The sequence below is a fragment of the Oncorhynchus masou genome, chromosome 15 (genome assembly GCF_036934945.1).
Source record: "Oncorhynchus masou masou isolate Uvic2021 chromosome 15, UVic_Omas_1.1, whole genome shotgun sequence".
Lineage (NCBI taxonomy): Eukaryota > Metazoa > Chordata > Actinopteri > Salmoniformes > Salmonidae > Oncorhynchus > Oncorhynchus masou.
In genome coordinates this window covers 11,886,218-11,902,144 of record NC_088226.1, presented here as the reverse complement: position 1 = coordinate 11,902,144, position 15,927 = coordinate 11,886,218, and the positions used below count along the sequence as shown (strand labels likewise).

Below are 15,927 nucleotides of genomic sequence, written 5' to 3'. Positions count from 1 at the left end.
CGCTGTGATACACCATGAGGATCCGCAGTCCCTAGGGCAGGGTTTCCCAACTGGCGGCCCATGGGCCGAATTTGGACCTTGGGTGATTTTATTTGACCCCCACCCACCCAGGTTTACTAAGCAAAAATGTAGTTTTTGCTGTTGGACATAAAATACTGTAAAAACACCAGCAAATCAGCTCCAAGTGATCTTCATTCTGGAAACTGTTCCAACGTATTCCCACGTACAGTAGAGAGTAATACAGTCCCCTCTGAAATTATTGGGACAGTGAAGCATTTTTCCTTCTTTGAATCTGTACTCCAGCACTTTGGATTTGAAATGATACAATGACTATAAAGGTTAAAGTGCAGACTGTCAGCTTTCATTTGAGGGTATTTTTATCCATATCAGGTAAACAATTATAATAGCACTTTTTGTACACAGTCCTCCCATTTTAGGAGACCAAAAGTATTGGGACAAATTCACATATAAGTGTATTAAAGTAGTTAAAAGTTGAGTATTTGGTCCCATATTCCTAGCACGCAATGACTACATCAAGCTTGTGACTCTACAAACTTGTTGGATGCATTTGCAGTTAGTTTTGGTTGTGTTTCAGATTATTTTGCATCCAATAGAAATTAATGGTAAATAATGGATTGTGTCATTTTGTAGTCACTTTTACTGTAAATAAGAATAGAATATGTTTCTAAACACTTCTACATTAATGTTGTATCTACCATGATTACGGATAGTCCTGAATGTATTGTGAATAATGATGAGTGAGAAAGTTACAGATGCACAAATATCATACCCCTGCAAAAATACTAACCTCCCATATTATTGTAATGGTGAGAGGTTAGCATGTCTTAGGGGGTATGGTATAAAATACTAACCTCCCCTGTTATTGTAATGGTGAGAGGTTAGCATGTCTTAGGGGGTATGGTATAAAATACTAACCTCCCCTGTTATTGTAATGGTGAGAGGTTAGCATGTCTTAGTGGTATGATATTTCTGTGTCTGGAACTCTCTCACTCAACTTGTTCACAAGAGTGACACTCATTGTCATTGTATCACTTTTGTTTGGGCTTCTTCCGGTCAATTTGCAGTCTACAAATGATTTGTAATTATGTTACGGCCCCCTGACCATCCGCTCAAAAAAATTGTCCCGTGACTGAACCTAGTTGATGATCCCTACACTAGGGGCTGAAGGCTTGCTGGGCCAAAGATAGCAGGCCGCCCTATTTAAAAAATGTGCTCTCAACTGTAACAGTCCTGGGATAGTAACTATAATTGTCCCTCTCCAATCCTTGTGTCTGTCTGGCCATTCAGTCTTTTAAAGAGATAGGGTGTGTAGCAAGCCAACACTATGGACAGTCTGACAGTAGAGACCTGTACTAATGGGCTCTAACTGTAACAGTCCTGGGATAGTAACTATAATTGTCCCTCTCCAATCCTTGTGTCTGTCTGGCCATTCAGTCTTTTAAAGAGATAGGGTGTGTAGCAAGCCAACACTATGGACAGTCTGACAGTAGAGACCTGTACTAATGGGCTCTAACTGTAACAGTCCTGGGATAGTAACTATAATTGTCCCTCTCTAATCCTTGTGTCTGTCTGGCCATTCAGTCTTTTAAAGAGATAGGGTGTGTAGCAAGCCAACACTATGGACAGTCTGACAGTAGAAACCTGTACTAATGGGCTCTAACTGAACAAAGATTTCTCTTAGGGATTTTGCAATAATGGAATGGACTTTGTTGGTGCACATGAGAACGCTCACTTCCTAGAAAAAAGGTTGAGGAAAAGTGCTGAATGTGGTATTTGTTATTTTTAGTCCTGCACTCAAGATTCCTGTCGAAAAAGAACAAGACTGACAATAGTTCCACAAACTGTCCACTTGACAACCATTAAAAAAATGAAGCCTATATTTCATCTGTTTTGAGTGGCAGGATCTGAATTGGACTAGAGATTCTGACTTGTTGTGTAAACTCTGTGTTATGAGATATTACACAGGTCAGGATCTGAATTGGACTAGAGATTCTGACTTGTTGTGTAAACTCTGTGTTATGAGATATTACACAGGTCAGGGTCTGAATTGGACTAGAGATTCTGACTTGTTGTGTAACTCTGTGTTATGAGATATTACACAGGTCAGGATCTGAATTGGACTAGAGATTCCGACTTGTTGTGTAAACTCTGTGTTATGAGATATTACACAGGTCAGGGTCTGAATTGGACTAGAGATTCCGACTTGTTGTGTAAACTCTGTGTTATGAGATATTACACAGGTCAGGATCTGAATTGGACTAGAGATTCTGACTTGTTGTGTAAACTCTGTGTTATGAGATATTACACAGGTCAGGGTCTGAATTGGACTAGAGATTCTGACTTCTTGTGTAAACTCTGTGTTATGAGATATTACACAGGTCAGGATCTGAATTGGACTAGAGATTCTGACTTGTTGTGTAAACTCTGTGTTATGAGATATTACACAGGTCAGGATCTGAATTGGACTAGAGATTCTGACTTGTTGTGTAAACTCTGTGTTATGAGATATTACACAGGTCAGGGTCTGAATTGGACTAGAGATTCTGACTTGTTGTGTAAACTCTGTGTTATGAGATATTACACAGGTCAGGATCTGCACTAACCACATGCCAACAACTATGGAACAATACGTTCCTATGGACCCCTATTTTTTATCTGTGAAAAAGAAAAACACCCAAGATCAAAATATACACAGAGCAGTTCCTCCTCCTTGGAGCTCTAGTCTGCTTGATGGGAGCACCAACAACATTCCCATAGTCCTGAGAATGACGAGTGCCGCCGGGTAAACCAGTCTCAGACCAGATGCCACCCCATTGAGAACAACAACCAATGGAATCCATAAAAAACCCCAGCAGCAAGGATCATGCCCTAAATATCATCCCATCAGACTAAGCCCCACCTAAAATCAGCTTTAAACAAATAATAACATAAAACAATCTATATTAATCCCTACATTCAGTTAAAGGAAGTTCACATTCTGCCCTGTAGTTATAACAGGAAACATGGGTATTTGAGTTTCTTGGGATTCCTGACTGTAGATCCCAACATAGGCCATGGCTGAGTTTTGATAGATGAGGTGGTAACATGGGGACTAAGAGAGAGAGAGGAGCAGGCAGGATGGCTTGCTGGCAGACAGAGCCTTGGAGACCAGAGGTAGACCTGAAATAGCATTACAGCATTACATCATATCTGACTGAGTTTGTAGTCCTGTCTGTCGGCCGGGCCTAGCCTCTACGTGCCACCTCCAAGATGTAATGGGAGGGTTACAGTTAGCTGCTTCACGGCTGCTTTCCTGGGACTCACATAATCAAGGCCTGAACACTGGCAGGAAACTCACAGACCAAAGCAATGTTCCATTTATTCATAAACGGGCAAACTCAAGACACCCGAGGGAGGACGATTGTGAATACAAACAAGTAGCCTCCATGACCACGCCAACTCCGCACACAACACAAAATGGTGGGGGATTGGTATTGATGAGGCTTTTTCATTGTGACTGTTGGGAACTAATGTGGTTTGTGTTTTCGCTTGCATGTATAGAAAGGCGTACAGTGTCTGACAGCATGAGGAAAACATCTTCCTGTTCACAAGTATTCCACATAAAGCGTAATCACCACGGAATATTCTCCACGGTTCATAGATTGGCAGATTGACGTGACAAATCATTTTTTGTAACGTCTGAAAAGAGTGGTCTGTTTTTGCTTATCAACCATTCCTGAAGCCTTGACACAATCTGACACAAACTCCAGACCGACTACAAGCACATCAAAGTTATTGACGGTAGTGGTTGAGCAAGCATCAATGGGGCCCAGATCAAAGAGAGCGCATGCAGTAAATTGTTCATCTCTCACCATTATTCTTCAGTGAAACTATACCTGCCATGCTTGTAAAACACCGTCTATCTGTCTGCCGTGGTGGGAACACTCTTGACTGATCTGCTTGGAACAACCAGCTTATTGTTACGAAAGCTGCTAACCAAGTTGGTAGACATGTTTAACTGCAAGACAAGAGATACCGTTGCTTTGCCTTATATTTTACAACTACAAGCATGCTTCCACAAACTGAGGAATCCTCATTTGAGATGTGGATACACATACATAACTCAGATTGTTGGGTGTGTGAGTCACGTTGAGAGTTCCGTGTTAGGGACTCCCAGGTGGCGCAGTGGTTAAGGGCTCTGTCGTAACCAGCCGCGACCGGGAGGTCCGTGGGGCGACGCACAATTGGCCTAGCGTCGTCCTGGTTAGGGAGGGCTTGGCCGGTAGGGATGTCCTTGTCTCATCGCGCACCAGCGACTCCTGTGGCGGGCCGGGCGCAGTGAGCGCTAACCAAGGTTGCCAGGTACACAGTGTTTCCTCCGACACATTGGTGCGGCTGGCTTCCGGGTTGGATGCACGCTGTGTTAAGAAGCAGTGCGGCTTGGTTGGGTTGTGTATCGGAGGACACATGACTTTCAACCTTTGTCTCTCCCGAGCCCGTACGGGAGTTGTAGCGATGAGACAAGATAGTAGCTAATAAAAACAATTGGATACCACGAAATTGGGGAGAAAAAGGGGTAAAATAAATAAAATAAAATAAAAGTTCCGTGTTAGGATTTAGCCCACGCTAATGCTACAATTAAACCCAAGCCTTTTCAACCACAGATATGCCTGTGGTCGAAAATGTATTCTCTTCAACAATTGATATTACTTTAATTAATACTAACACTATAATTACTAAAAAGAGAGCAATAATAATCAGCTATTGCATCAATCCTATGGCATTTCACGCCATAGTCATTACTACATGATTATAATCTCTGGGTCTCACATGACGTAGCAAGGCCTTTTGAAGCCGCAGCAGGCAGCCTGGGGTGATTTAGAGAAGCATGTGCTCAGCACACAGGCACGCACACACACGTGCACACACACACACGTGCACACACACAAAAAGAGAACAAGAGAGAGACAGAGAGAGAGAGACAGAGGGAGGGGGAGAGAGAGTGACAGAGAGAGAGACAGACAGAGACAGAGAGACAGAGACAGAGAGAGACACACGTGCACACACACGTGCACACACACGAAAAGAGAACAAGAGCGAGAGACAGAGAGAGAGAGACAGAGGGAGGGGGAGAGAGAGAGACAGAGAGAGAGACAGAGGGAGGGGAGAGAGAGAGAGACAGAGAGAGAGAGAGACAGAGGGAGGGGGAGAGAGAGAGACAGAGAGAGAGAGACAGAGGGAGGGGGAGAGAGAGAGAGACAGAGAGACAGAGACAGAGAGACAGAGAGACAGAGAGAGAGAGACAGAGAGAGGGGGAGAGAGAGAGACAGAGGGAGGGGAGAGAGAGAGACAGAGAGAGAGACAGAGAGACAGAGACAGAGAGACAGAGAGAGAGACAGAGACAGAGAGACAGAGACAGAGAGAGAGAGAGAGAGACAGAGAGACAGAGAGACAGAGAGAGAGAGACAGAGAGAGGGGGAGAGAGAGAGAGTGAACTGTTCAGAGACTAGGGTAAATACCTGAAGGCCATGGGAGAGAACAACATAGTTTCATAACAAGACAGGCTGGTCTTTAGACTAGATGTAACATAGTAAACGTATGATATGTTATGTTTTTGTATGATTACATAAGATAGAAGTTACGAGAAGAGGGTGGTTGGTCGGTGGTGGGAAGGTGGGCCCAAAGGTTGCGTATTGGTAACAAATTTGTAACATATTGTGTACAAAATGGATGATGGACATACACAAATGAATACATACCATACGAAGGGTAACATATCATACTAAATAGAGTGTCTTGGGTAACGTACAGAGTCATACGAAATGCTCTGAGACCCCGTTAAACAAGAAGATCCTTCCAGGAAATATGCAATTGCTTAAGGGGCTGCATCATCTCATTGACTGGACGGAGCAGCAGAGGGCCTGGCATGACACATCCACATCTGAAGACGGGTCAGCTTTTCAATCAGTCATCATGAGGTGATTAGAACAAACACCTACACAGAACACAACCTCATGGCTGCCTTAGAAGGCCTTAAATATAATAGAGATGCATGCATGCTACCATGCTCGTGTCCTTCCCCCTAAATATGAAAAAAAAGACCAAAACAAGTCTGGCACAGTCTGGTGGGTTCAGAACAGGACTCCTGAGGGTGAGACCGGTTCAACCCAGTAACCCAAGTGAAAACAACACCACATGGAGAGAGAGTGAGTGAGTGTTGCACACTTAGCAAGACTGACTGATAGATAGACAGATACTGCACCATGACTCATGTGGGCATGACTACAGTCCAGTGTGTCCTCTCAGCAGCTCCCTGCTACACCCACATACCAACCAACCAACCAACACAGGCCTGGCTAGCCCATTCCCACCTGCTCCATTCAATGCCAGCTCCAGAACCCCTAGGTTTATTCAAGGAATACGCTCTCTCGATTGTACGGCACACAAATGCCACACGCCTTCTTCCACACATGCCTCACACTGTACACACACAGACAACACCCCCCCCCCCCCACACCCAGTCTCTTCCTCAGAGAACATTCCCTGTACCTCCATTCAAGTTGGAACAGTAAGTGAGGATGAACATGACCCGTCACTACCACACATCACGGTGCATCTGTGTCATGACATCAGCCCTCATGATGATCCTCTGGATGCTATCATGTTTCAGCAGGCCACGTGCTGCCTGCCTGGCCTGCTGCTCCTCTCACTTTGACAAAATAACTCAGCACATTTGAATACATCTCTCATTCCTGTTGCAGACAGGGGGCTATAGTGCAGTCTCCATTGATCAGGCAGCACAGTGGAGTCTAAACAGTGGCATTGCATTCATGACATGTATGAAAATGTTAACAAGCAATCAATTACCTAATAATTACTATCAATAGTTCATAACATAATATTGATAATGGTCGACATGAACAATTGTTGAAGTACAAGGTGAAAGAGTACAGCCATAATAATTGTATTCCAATGATTTTGCTTAGAAAACACCCGAACCCACTTATTCCGGGAGAAACATTATCAGAGGAGATCTGTTACATTCATCACCTGACAAAATACCTCAGGTGTAAGCCTGCGTAATAGCAGTCATATTATGTAGTAATACCTTGCTATGTGCTCCTTTACAGACCGGGCGTGCTACTATGCTACAAATCAACATGCCGGGCTGTCGTGAAGCCTACAGTCGCACGCGGAAATGACAAACATTTATAGAATAGAAGCACTGACGACAAGCTGTCATTCACAATCACAAATATGCAAAACGAAAGAAAGGTCTAATATTGTATAGCGATACACGTAGATCTTTGCAACCTACAGCACAAATGCATGTGAACCAGGAAATTCAAAACAGGTTCCAATATCAAATAGTACAATTCGTTCGATACATTCCCTTTGGCTCGTGTGAGTAGGCTATCGATCCCGGTGTATGCTATCGAACATACAACAGTGCGCACACGAGACAGAGGGACAGATCGTTTATTCAGGATCGTCTTCTTAACATTCTATTTCTGATGTTTTCAATCCTATATAGCCTAGCACTCTAAACCCAGCCTATTCATGTAGTATAAAAATAAACTTACCCTTATCAAAATCAAATCCTATGTTTTCCGGTGTAGAGAAAAAATCTGGTTTTAAAGATTTCAGATCACAGATCCCAGTTAAGGAAATGTGATGTGGTGTCACTTCATTCTGAGAAGGAAAAATAATAATTTATTTCGAGTCAAACAAGAGTCCAATTCTATATCCTGGAACTAGCCACAAAACGTTAAGACATTCTCAGATATGTCTATTGGGCTCCTATTTTCACAGGCAGTGTCCAGCGCATTCCCACACCTCAAGGCTCAACAAGGGTAAGTTTTCTTCGGCCGGTAATTCAGTTTCACCCACCGAGAACCCCGCCCTTGTGCATCGGACAAGACTGTCAAACCCACCAGCCAATCGGTTTACATGGGCAGCCACTGCCGCGCTCGGCGCTAACCGGCTGACGGGTGTGACTAAGCAAGAAGCGATCAGGTTTAAAAAATATTAAAGAGACAGGATCATAACAAATAATGTATGCTCTCATTTGACACTTCCCAGACATTGGCCTATCCAGGGAAATCATATGACATGATATCATAGGACATACCTGACCAGCCGTGATCAATAATTAGTTGATCATGTGTCTATAATTGAAGGTTATTAGCCTACTATGTTATTACACCCCTCTTCATACATTTGTAGGCTACTGATTATGTTGTTAAAGTAAGGGCATGGTAATTTCAACAGATCTGTTCAATATCTGTTCTTTATATCCCAGTCATCACATCTTTATTTGTAAAGCATGTTTCAAGCCTTAATCAAACTGGGGGAAAACAATGGTCCTAACATGTTAATGAATAACAGATGTGGACAGAATGACTCTGCATAGACATGCATGGTCCCGTGTCTCAAGGGTTGCTGTTGTGAGAGCCGTCCTGTGATATTATTTCACATCACATCCTTTTAGATAACTGAACCTAGAAGCTGACGTAACTCAAACCCCATCCTGTCTGTGTTTGTTGAATTCCATGGACAAGTGGCTAGACACCTCTAAAAATAGATACTTAAATGACTATTTTAGGCAACCTGTCCTATAATAAACTACTGTAGCCTCATGAATTCCCAAGACAATTGTATAGAATAACATCTGCACTGTGTACTGTGTAAGGTTCTAAAATATTCTATCACTTGAGTTTTAGTTAGGCATTGATGGGTATATGAGCAGGGTGTCTGCTGTGAGATAGGTTCCCATCACAGTCAGTTGAAATGAAGATAGGAGAAATTAACTCCACTGCAGGCATTTGATAGCTAAGACAAAGATATCACAATGACGTGTGGCATTCCATTATTGTCACCTCGGGTACCTGAGATTCCTCCCATACCTGCCCTCTGGGACTTTCCAGCCATGTCTTTATGATTACTCACTCGACTCTCCAAGCCTCATGTGCCTTCCTTTCCCAACCCAGGGACCCTGTTCCCATACGCCACTCCATTTCCTCCTGAGAGAGACACATGAAAAGCAGAAAAACACACAAGTTTGTTAGACTAAATTGGTCTTGTTCTTTCATATTTTTTACAGCCCTGATTCAAATCAAATCGTATTTGTCAGATGCTCCAAATACAACAGGTGTAGACCTTACAGTGAAATGCTTACTTACAAGTCCTTAATTAACCAACAAAGTAGTTTTAAGAAAAATAAGACTGGGGAGGCGCACTGGAGGTCTGATGCGTGGAGCCGGTGCGGGGAGCAGGCACAGGTGGTACCGGACTGGTGATACGCACTTCAGGGCGAGTGCGGGGAGCAGGCACAGGAAGTACCAGACTGGTGAAAAATAAGAAAATGTTTCCTAAATAAACTAAATTTAAAAAAATAAAAGAGCAACAGTTAAAAAACAATAACGAGGCTATATACAGGGGGTACCGAGTCAATGTGCGGGGGTACAGGTTAGTCGAGGTAATTGGGGTAATATGTACATGTAGGTAGGGGTAAAGTGCCTATGCATAGATAATAAACAGAGAGTAGCAGCAGCGTAAAAAAGGGTGTGTGTGTGGGTGTGGGGGGCCATTTGATTAACTGTTCAGCAGTCTTATGACTTGGTGGTAGAATCTGTTACAAAGCCTTTTGGACCTTGTCACGATCGTTGGAAGCATACTCGGACCAACGTGCAGCGGGATCTGGGTTCCACATCTTTTATTAGAAATTACCGAACCACACAACAAAACAATAAAGACTAAACAATACGTGACGACAATGGAGTGCTAACATGCAACTACACATAAACAATATCCCACAAAACACAGGTGGAAAGAAACAACCTAAATATGATGCCCAATTAGAGACAACGATTACCAGCTGCCTCTAATTGGGAATCATGCAAAATCACCAACATAGAAAAACAAAACTAGAACCCCACATAGAAATAAGAAACTAGACTAACCCCCAGTCACACCCTAACCTACTCTACAATAGAAAATAAGGTCTTTCTATGGTCAGGACGTGACAGTACCCCCCCCTCCCCTCCCTCCGCAAAGGTGCGGACTCCAGCCACATAACCTGAAACCTAAAGGGAGGGTCAGGGGGGGGGTGTCTAGTGTCGGTGGTGGTTCCGGACCGTGGACCGTCTCAGGAGGTTCCGGACCGTGGACCGTCTTAAGAGGTTCCGGACTATGGACCGTCTCAGGAGGTTCCGGACTATGGACCGTCTCAGGAGGTTCCTGACCGTGGACCGTCTCAGGAGGTTCCGGACTATGGACCGTCTCAGGAGGTTCCGGACTGTGGACCGTCTCAGGAGGTTCCGGACTATGGACCGTCTCAGGAGGTTCCGGACTATGGACCGTCTCAGGAGGTTCCGGACTATGGACCGTCTCAGGAGGTTCCGGACTATGGACCGTCTCAGGAGGTTCCGGACTATGGACCGTCTCAGGAGGTTCCGGACCGTGGACCGTCTCAGGAGGTTCCGGACTATGGACCGTCTCAGGAGGTTCCGGACTGTGGACCGTCTCAGGAGGTTCCGGACCGTGGACCGTCTCAGGAGGTTCCCGGTCCGTGGACCGTCTCAGGAGGTTCCGGACTATGGACCGTCTCAGGAGGTTCCTGACTGTGAACCGTCGCCGGAAGCTCTGGACTGGGGAAGCGCACTAGAGGCCTAGTGCATGGAGCTGGCACAGGACGTACCGGACTGGGGAGGCGCACTGGAGGTCCGGTTTCGTGGAGCCGGCACTGGTGGTACCGGACTGGTGATACTCACTTCAGGGCGAGTGCGGGGAGCAGGCACAGGACGTACCGGACTGGGGAGGCGCACTGGAGGTCTGAAACGTGGAGCCGGCACTGGTGGTACCGGACTGGTGATACGCACTTCAGGGCGAATGCGGGGAGCAGGCACAGGACGTACCAGACTGGGGAGGCGCACTGGAAGCCTAGTGCGTGGAGCCGGCACAGGACATACCGGACTGGGGAGGCGCACTGGAGGTCTGATGCGTGGAGCCGGCACAGGTGGTACCGGACTGGTGATACGCACTTCAGGGCGAGTGCGGGGAGCAGGCACAGGACGTACCAGACTGGGGAGGCGCACTGGAAGCCTAGTGCGTGGAGTCGGCACAGGACATACCGGACTGGGGAGGCGCACTGGAGGCCTGGTGCGTGGAGCTGGCACAGGACGTACTGGGTTGTGGAGGTGTACTGGAGACCTGGTGCGTATAGCCGGCCTCAATGGTACCGGAACTATGACACACTTTGCACGGTGAGTACGAGGAGCTGGCACAGGATGTACTGGGATGTGAAGGCGCACTGGAGACCTGGTGCGTATAGCCGGCATCAATTGTACCGGAACTATGACACACTTTGCACGGTGAGTACGAGGAGCTGGCACAGGACGTACTGGGCTCTGGAGGCATTTACATTACATTTACATTTAAGTCATTTAGCAGACGCTCTTATCCAGAGCGACTTACAAATTGGGAGGCGCACTGGAGACCTGGTGCGTAAAGCCGACACACATGGCACCGGACAAATGACACTGACACGCTCCTCAAGGCGAGTGTGGATAGCTGGTACAGGACTTACTGGGCTGTGGATGCGTACTGGAGACCTGGTGCATGGATCCGGCACAGATTTCACCAGACTAATAGCACAATCATCAGGACGAGTACGGGGAGCTGACTCAGGTGGCATTAAACTAATTACACGCTCCTTAGGGCAACTGTCGTGCATCTTCCACCAAGTCAACAACTCTCTCCGCTCTTTCTCCTCCAATACCTCCATCCACTCTCTGATGGTCCCTGACTCTCTCCTTTCACTCTCCTGCAGTTTCTCCCTCTTTTCCTAGACTGGCTCTAGTTCACTCCTCAGCTCCACCGACCACCGCATGACCCCCCCCCAAAAAAAACAAAAATTAGCGCTGTTTTTTGGGCTTTCTCTGTGGCCGCGAACCCGGGCGTCGTCGCTGTCCTCCCTTCTCTCCTTGCGTCTCCCGCCAAGGAAGGCGATCCTGTCCTGCCAGGATTTCCTCCCAAGTCCATGTTACCCTCTCCTCCTGGGCACGCTGCTTGGTCCTGTTGTGGTGGGATATTCTGTCACGATCGTTGGAAGCATACTCGGACCAACATGCAGCGTGATCTGGGTTCCACATCTTTTATTAGAAATAAGCGAACCACACAACAAAACAATAAATACTAAACGATACGTGACGACAATGGAGTGCAAACATGCAACTACACATAAACAATATCCCACAAAACACAGGTGGGAAAAAACGACCTAAATATGATTCCCAATTAAAGACAACGATTACTAGCTTCCTCTAATTGGGAATCATACAAAATCACCAACAACAAAACTAGAACCCCACATAGAAATAATAAACAAGACTAACCCCCAGTTACGCCCTGACCTACTCTACCATAGAAAATAAGGGCTCTCTATGGTCAGGACCTGACACACCTAGACTTGGCGCTCTGTAACCGCTTGCCACGCGGTAGCAGAGAGAACAGTCTATGACTAGGTTGGCTGGAGTCTTTGGCGATTTTTAGGGCCTTCCTCCGACACCGCCTGGTATAGAGGTCCTGGATGGCAGGAGGCTTGGCCCCAGTGATGTACTGGGCCGTACGCACTACCCTCTGTAGTGCCTTGAGGTCGAAGGCTGAGCAGTTGCCATACCAGGCGGTGATGCAACCAGTCAGGGTGCTCTCAATGGTGCAGCTGCATAACCTTTTGAGGATCTGCTGACCCATGCCAAATATTTTCAGTCTCCTGAGGGGGAATAGGTTTTGTCATACGCTCTTCACAAATGTCTTGGTGTGTTTGGACCAGGATAGTTTGTTGGTGATGTGGACACCAAGGAACTTGAAGCTCTCAAAATGCTCCACTACAGCCCCGTCGATGAGAATGGGGGCGTGCTCGGCCCTCCTTTTCCTGTAGTCCATGATTATCTCCTTTGTCTTGATCACGTTGAGGGAGAGGTTGTTGCGCTGGCACCATACTGCCATGTCTTTGACCTCCTCCCTGTAGTCTCATGAATGCATTTGTTTATAGAGATACTTCCATCTTCCTCCAAGAGTGGCTGAAACTCTTATGTAGACCCAAACTCTTTTATGACGCCATGTGTTTTCCCTGTTTCCAGGTCGGATTTTTTTTCATGTCAGCTATTAACAATCTGTAGCAGACGATCACCTACAAATGCAGTGTGGCTCAGATTAACAATTTGATATTCAAAGTACTCTCTGTTCTTTAATTCAATCCAAGGGAGGTTTTTGTCCAGGAATACTTGTTTGGAGCTTCTAAGTGCTCCTCAGAGAACAAAGTCTGTTGGTTCTAATGTAAAGACCATTCAATTCCATGTTTTCAGAGAAAGCTCATATCCACTCTGGGCCTTTAGAGTGGGGAGTCTGATACATGGGCAGGAGGTTCCAGAGATAATGACAGCCCTAGTGGGTTTCTCTAGATTGAGACTGCTGGGTACAGTAGCCCCAGGTTCCTCTCCTTGCAGGGGTTACCACAGCCCGGGATCCCCTCTCTCATGACTTTCTGGCTCCACTTCTCCCTCCAAACACTTCCTCTTAACCAGAGAGTCTGGAAGCCCTGAGGCTGTCTCTGGCTGAAGTCGACACTTATTCATGAAAAGCAACAGGTTGCCTAGCAGTGTTTTTCCTCCCCTGTAAAACACTGACTCACTGCTTCCAGAACTGACCACAAGACACACATGGCTGCCGTCACGTCAGGAGAGTGGTAATGAAACCTTGCAACACCTAGAAAGTGGCACGACTCCTGAAATATACTGCCATTTTCCGCCTACAAAGTAAAATGATGTTAAGTTCTGAAGAAAATGTCAGAAACATTTGCAAACATACTGTATGCTTCTGAGCTTCTATTAGCATTGGGGCAGCAGGTAGCCTAGCGGTTAAGAGCGTTGGGCCAGACACCGAAAGGTCACTGGTCGAATCCCTGGTAAAATCTGCCGTTCTGCACTTGAGCAAGGAAGTTAACCCCCAACAACACAACAACAACTACTCCCTGGGCGCGGATGACATGGACGTCGTTCAAGACAGCCCACCACACCTCTCTGATTCAGAGAGTATGGAGTCTCTGATTGATATACCATGAAGTAGGTGTGATTAACGGTGAACTCTCAAGGAGAGGGGGAAGTGCGAAAGAGGCCAGGCCAGGGCATAGGCAACTAGCGATTAGACAGCTGACGCCAGACCTTAAGAGCACTCCAGCTCCCTTGAAGCTCCATCAATCACACACAGATAAAAGGGTTGACCTGCAAAGGCCATGTTTAAGCAAAGGAACTCTGTCAGACGGATAACACAACTATTTCCTCCTGTGTCAGCCAACCACAGATGTGGCGGAAGGACCATCGTTTCTGAGGCTAAGCTAAAGCAGAGAGAGAGACAATAATTCCTGGGATACGCAAGCAGTACAGTGAGGATATTGGTCATGCATGGGTTATAGCCATTCTCATTCAGGTGGGGAAAACGGATACATACAGCAGGCTAGGGGAGTGGAGGCATCGGAGAGACAGGCAGGCTGGCAGTCTTCAAAGCGGCATAGAGATATCATCCCGACAGCAGACTGATAGTTCCATCAGGGATCTGAAGCTTAACAAATAGACTGGGGGAAAACAACAGCGAGTGAGACCATGTAATGCTTCAATGCATTAACATCAGCAGACTGACTGCATAATCTTATAGTGTACAGCTTTGAGATAATGAGGCTTTTTTCTACATTTCTTTAGGGTTATGGGTGACTCACTGAAGTCCATTTTATACTCTATTTTAGAGTAACTTCATTGTAAGGTTCACATAGTTTATTCCATACGAGAGAATGGATCTGGAAAGGGTATAATGTAAACTGACATAAAAGAGCAGCTAGCATGAAAAGAGACTCAGATAGAGCCTGTCAGAATGACTTGTTGACACTCCTTGAGTAGCCTACTCTCAGTGGCTGTGATGTTCAATGTAAAGCCACAGCCTCTGCTCCATCAAGATTCAAAGTCAGCTCACTTGTCAAATGTTTCACCCTCCATACACCCTGTAACCCATACACCAGCTGCCACTGAGACATCTCAACAACTACCCTATACAGTGATACTCTGCAAAGTTGTCTTTTGTATATACAGTACCGGTCAAACGCTTGGACACGCTAACTCATTACAGGGTTTTTCTTTATTTTACTATTTTCTACATTGTAGAATAATAGCGAAGACATCAAAACTATGAAATAATCATGGAATCATGTAGTAACCAAAAAAGTGTTCAACAAATCAAAATACATTTTATATTTGAGATTCTTCAAAATAGCCACTGCTTGCCTTGATGACAGCTTTGCACACTCTTGGCATTCACTCAACCAGCTTCATGAGGTTGTCACCTATAATGCATTTCAATTAACAGGTGTGCCTTGTTAAAAGTTAATTTGTGGAATTTATTTCCTTAATGTTTTTGAGCCAATCAGATGTGTTGTGACAATGTAGGGGTGGCATTTAGAAGTTAGCCCTAGTTGGTAAAAGACCAAGTCCAAATTATGGCAAGAACAGCTCAAAAAAGCAAAGAGAAATCACAGTCCTTCATTACTTTAAGACATAAAGGTCATCAATACGGAAAATTTCAACAACTTTGAAAGTTTCTTCAAGTGCAGTCGCAAAAACCATCAAGCGTTATGATGAAACTGTCTCATGAGGACCGCCACAGGAAAGAAAGCCCCAGAGTTACCTCTGCTGCAGAGTATAAAATCATTAGAGTTAACTGCACCTTAGATTGCAGCCCAAATAAATGCTTCACAGAGTTCAAATAACAGACACATCTTAACATCAACTGTTCAGAGGAGACTGCGTAAATCACTACTAAAGGACGCCAATAAGAAGAACAGAGTTGCTTGGTTCAAGAAACATGAGCAATGGACAAATC

General features: G+C 45.5%; 1 protein-coding gene across 2 annotated transcripts in view; it reads right to left on the bottom strand.

Moving 5' to 3' along the window:
* The window catches only part of LOC135555638 (inactive rhomboid protein 1-like), a 43,390-nt gene extending 35,433 nt beyond the window's left edge, over positions 1–7,957 (bottom strand). The window contains exon 1 of one of the 2 annotated variants that reach the window (XM_064988252.1): positions 7,584–7,957. The gene's annotated coding sequence lies outside the window, so the exon portion shown is untranslated. The remainder of the gene's footprint in view (positions 1–7,583) is intronic. The other variant, XM_064988253.1, reaches the window with a different exon arrangement.
* Between the last annotated feature and the right edge of the window lie 7,970 nt (positions 7,958–15,927).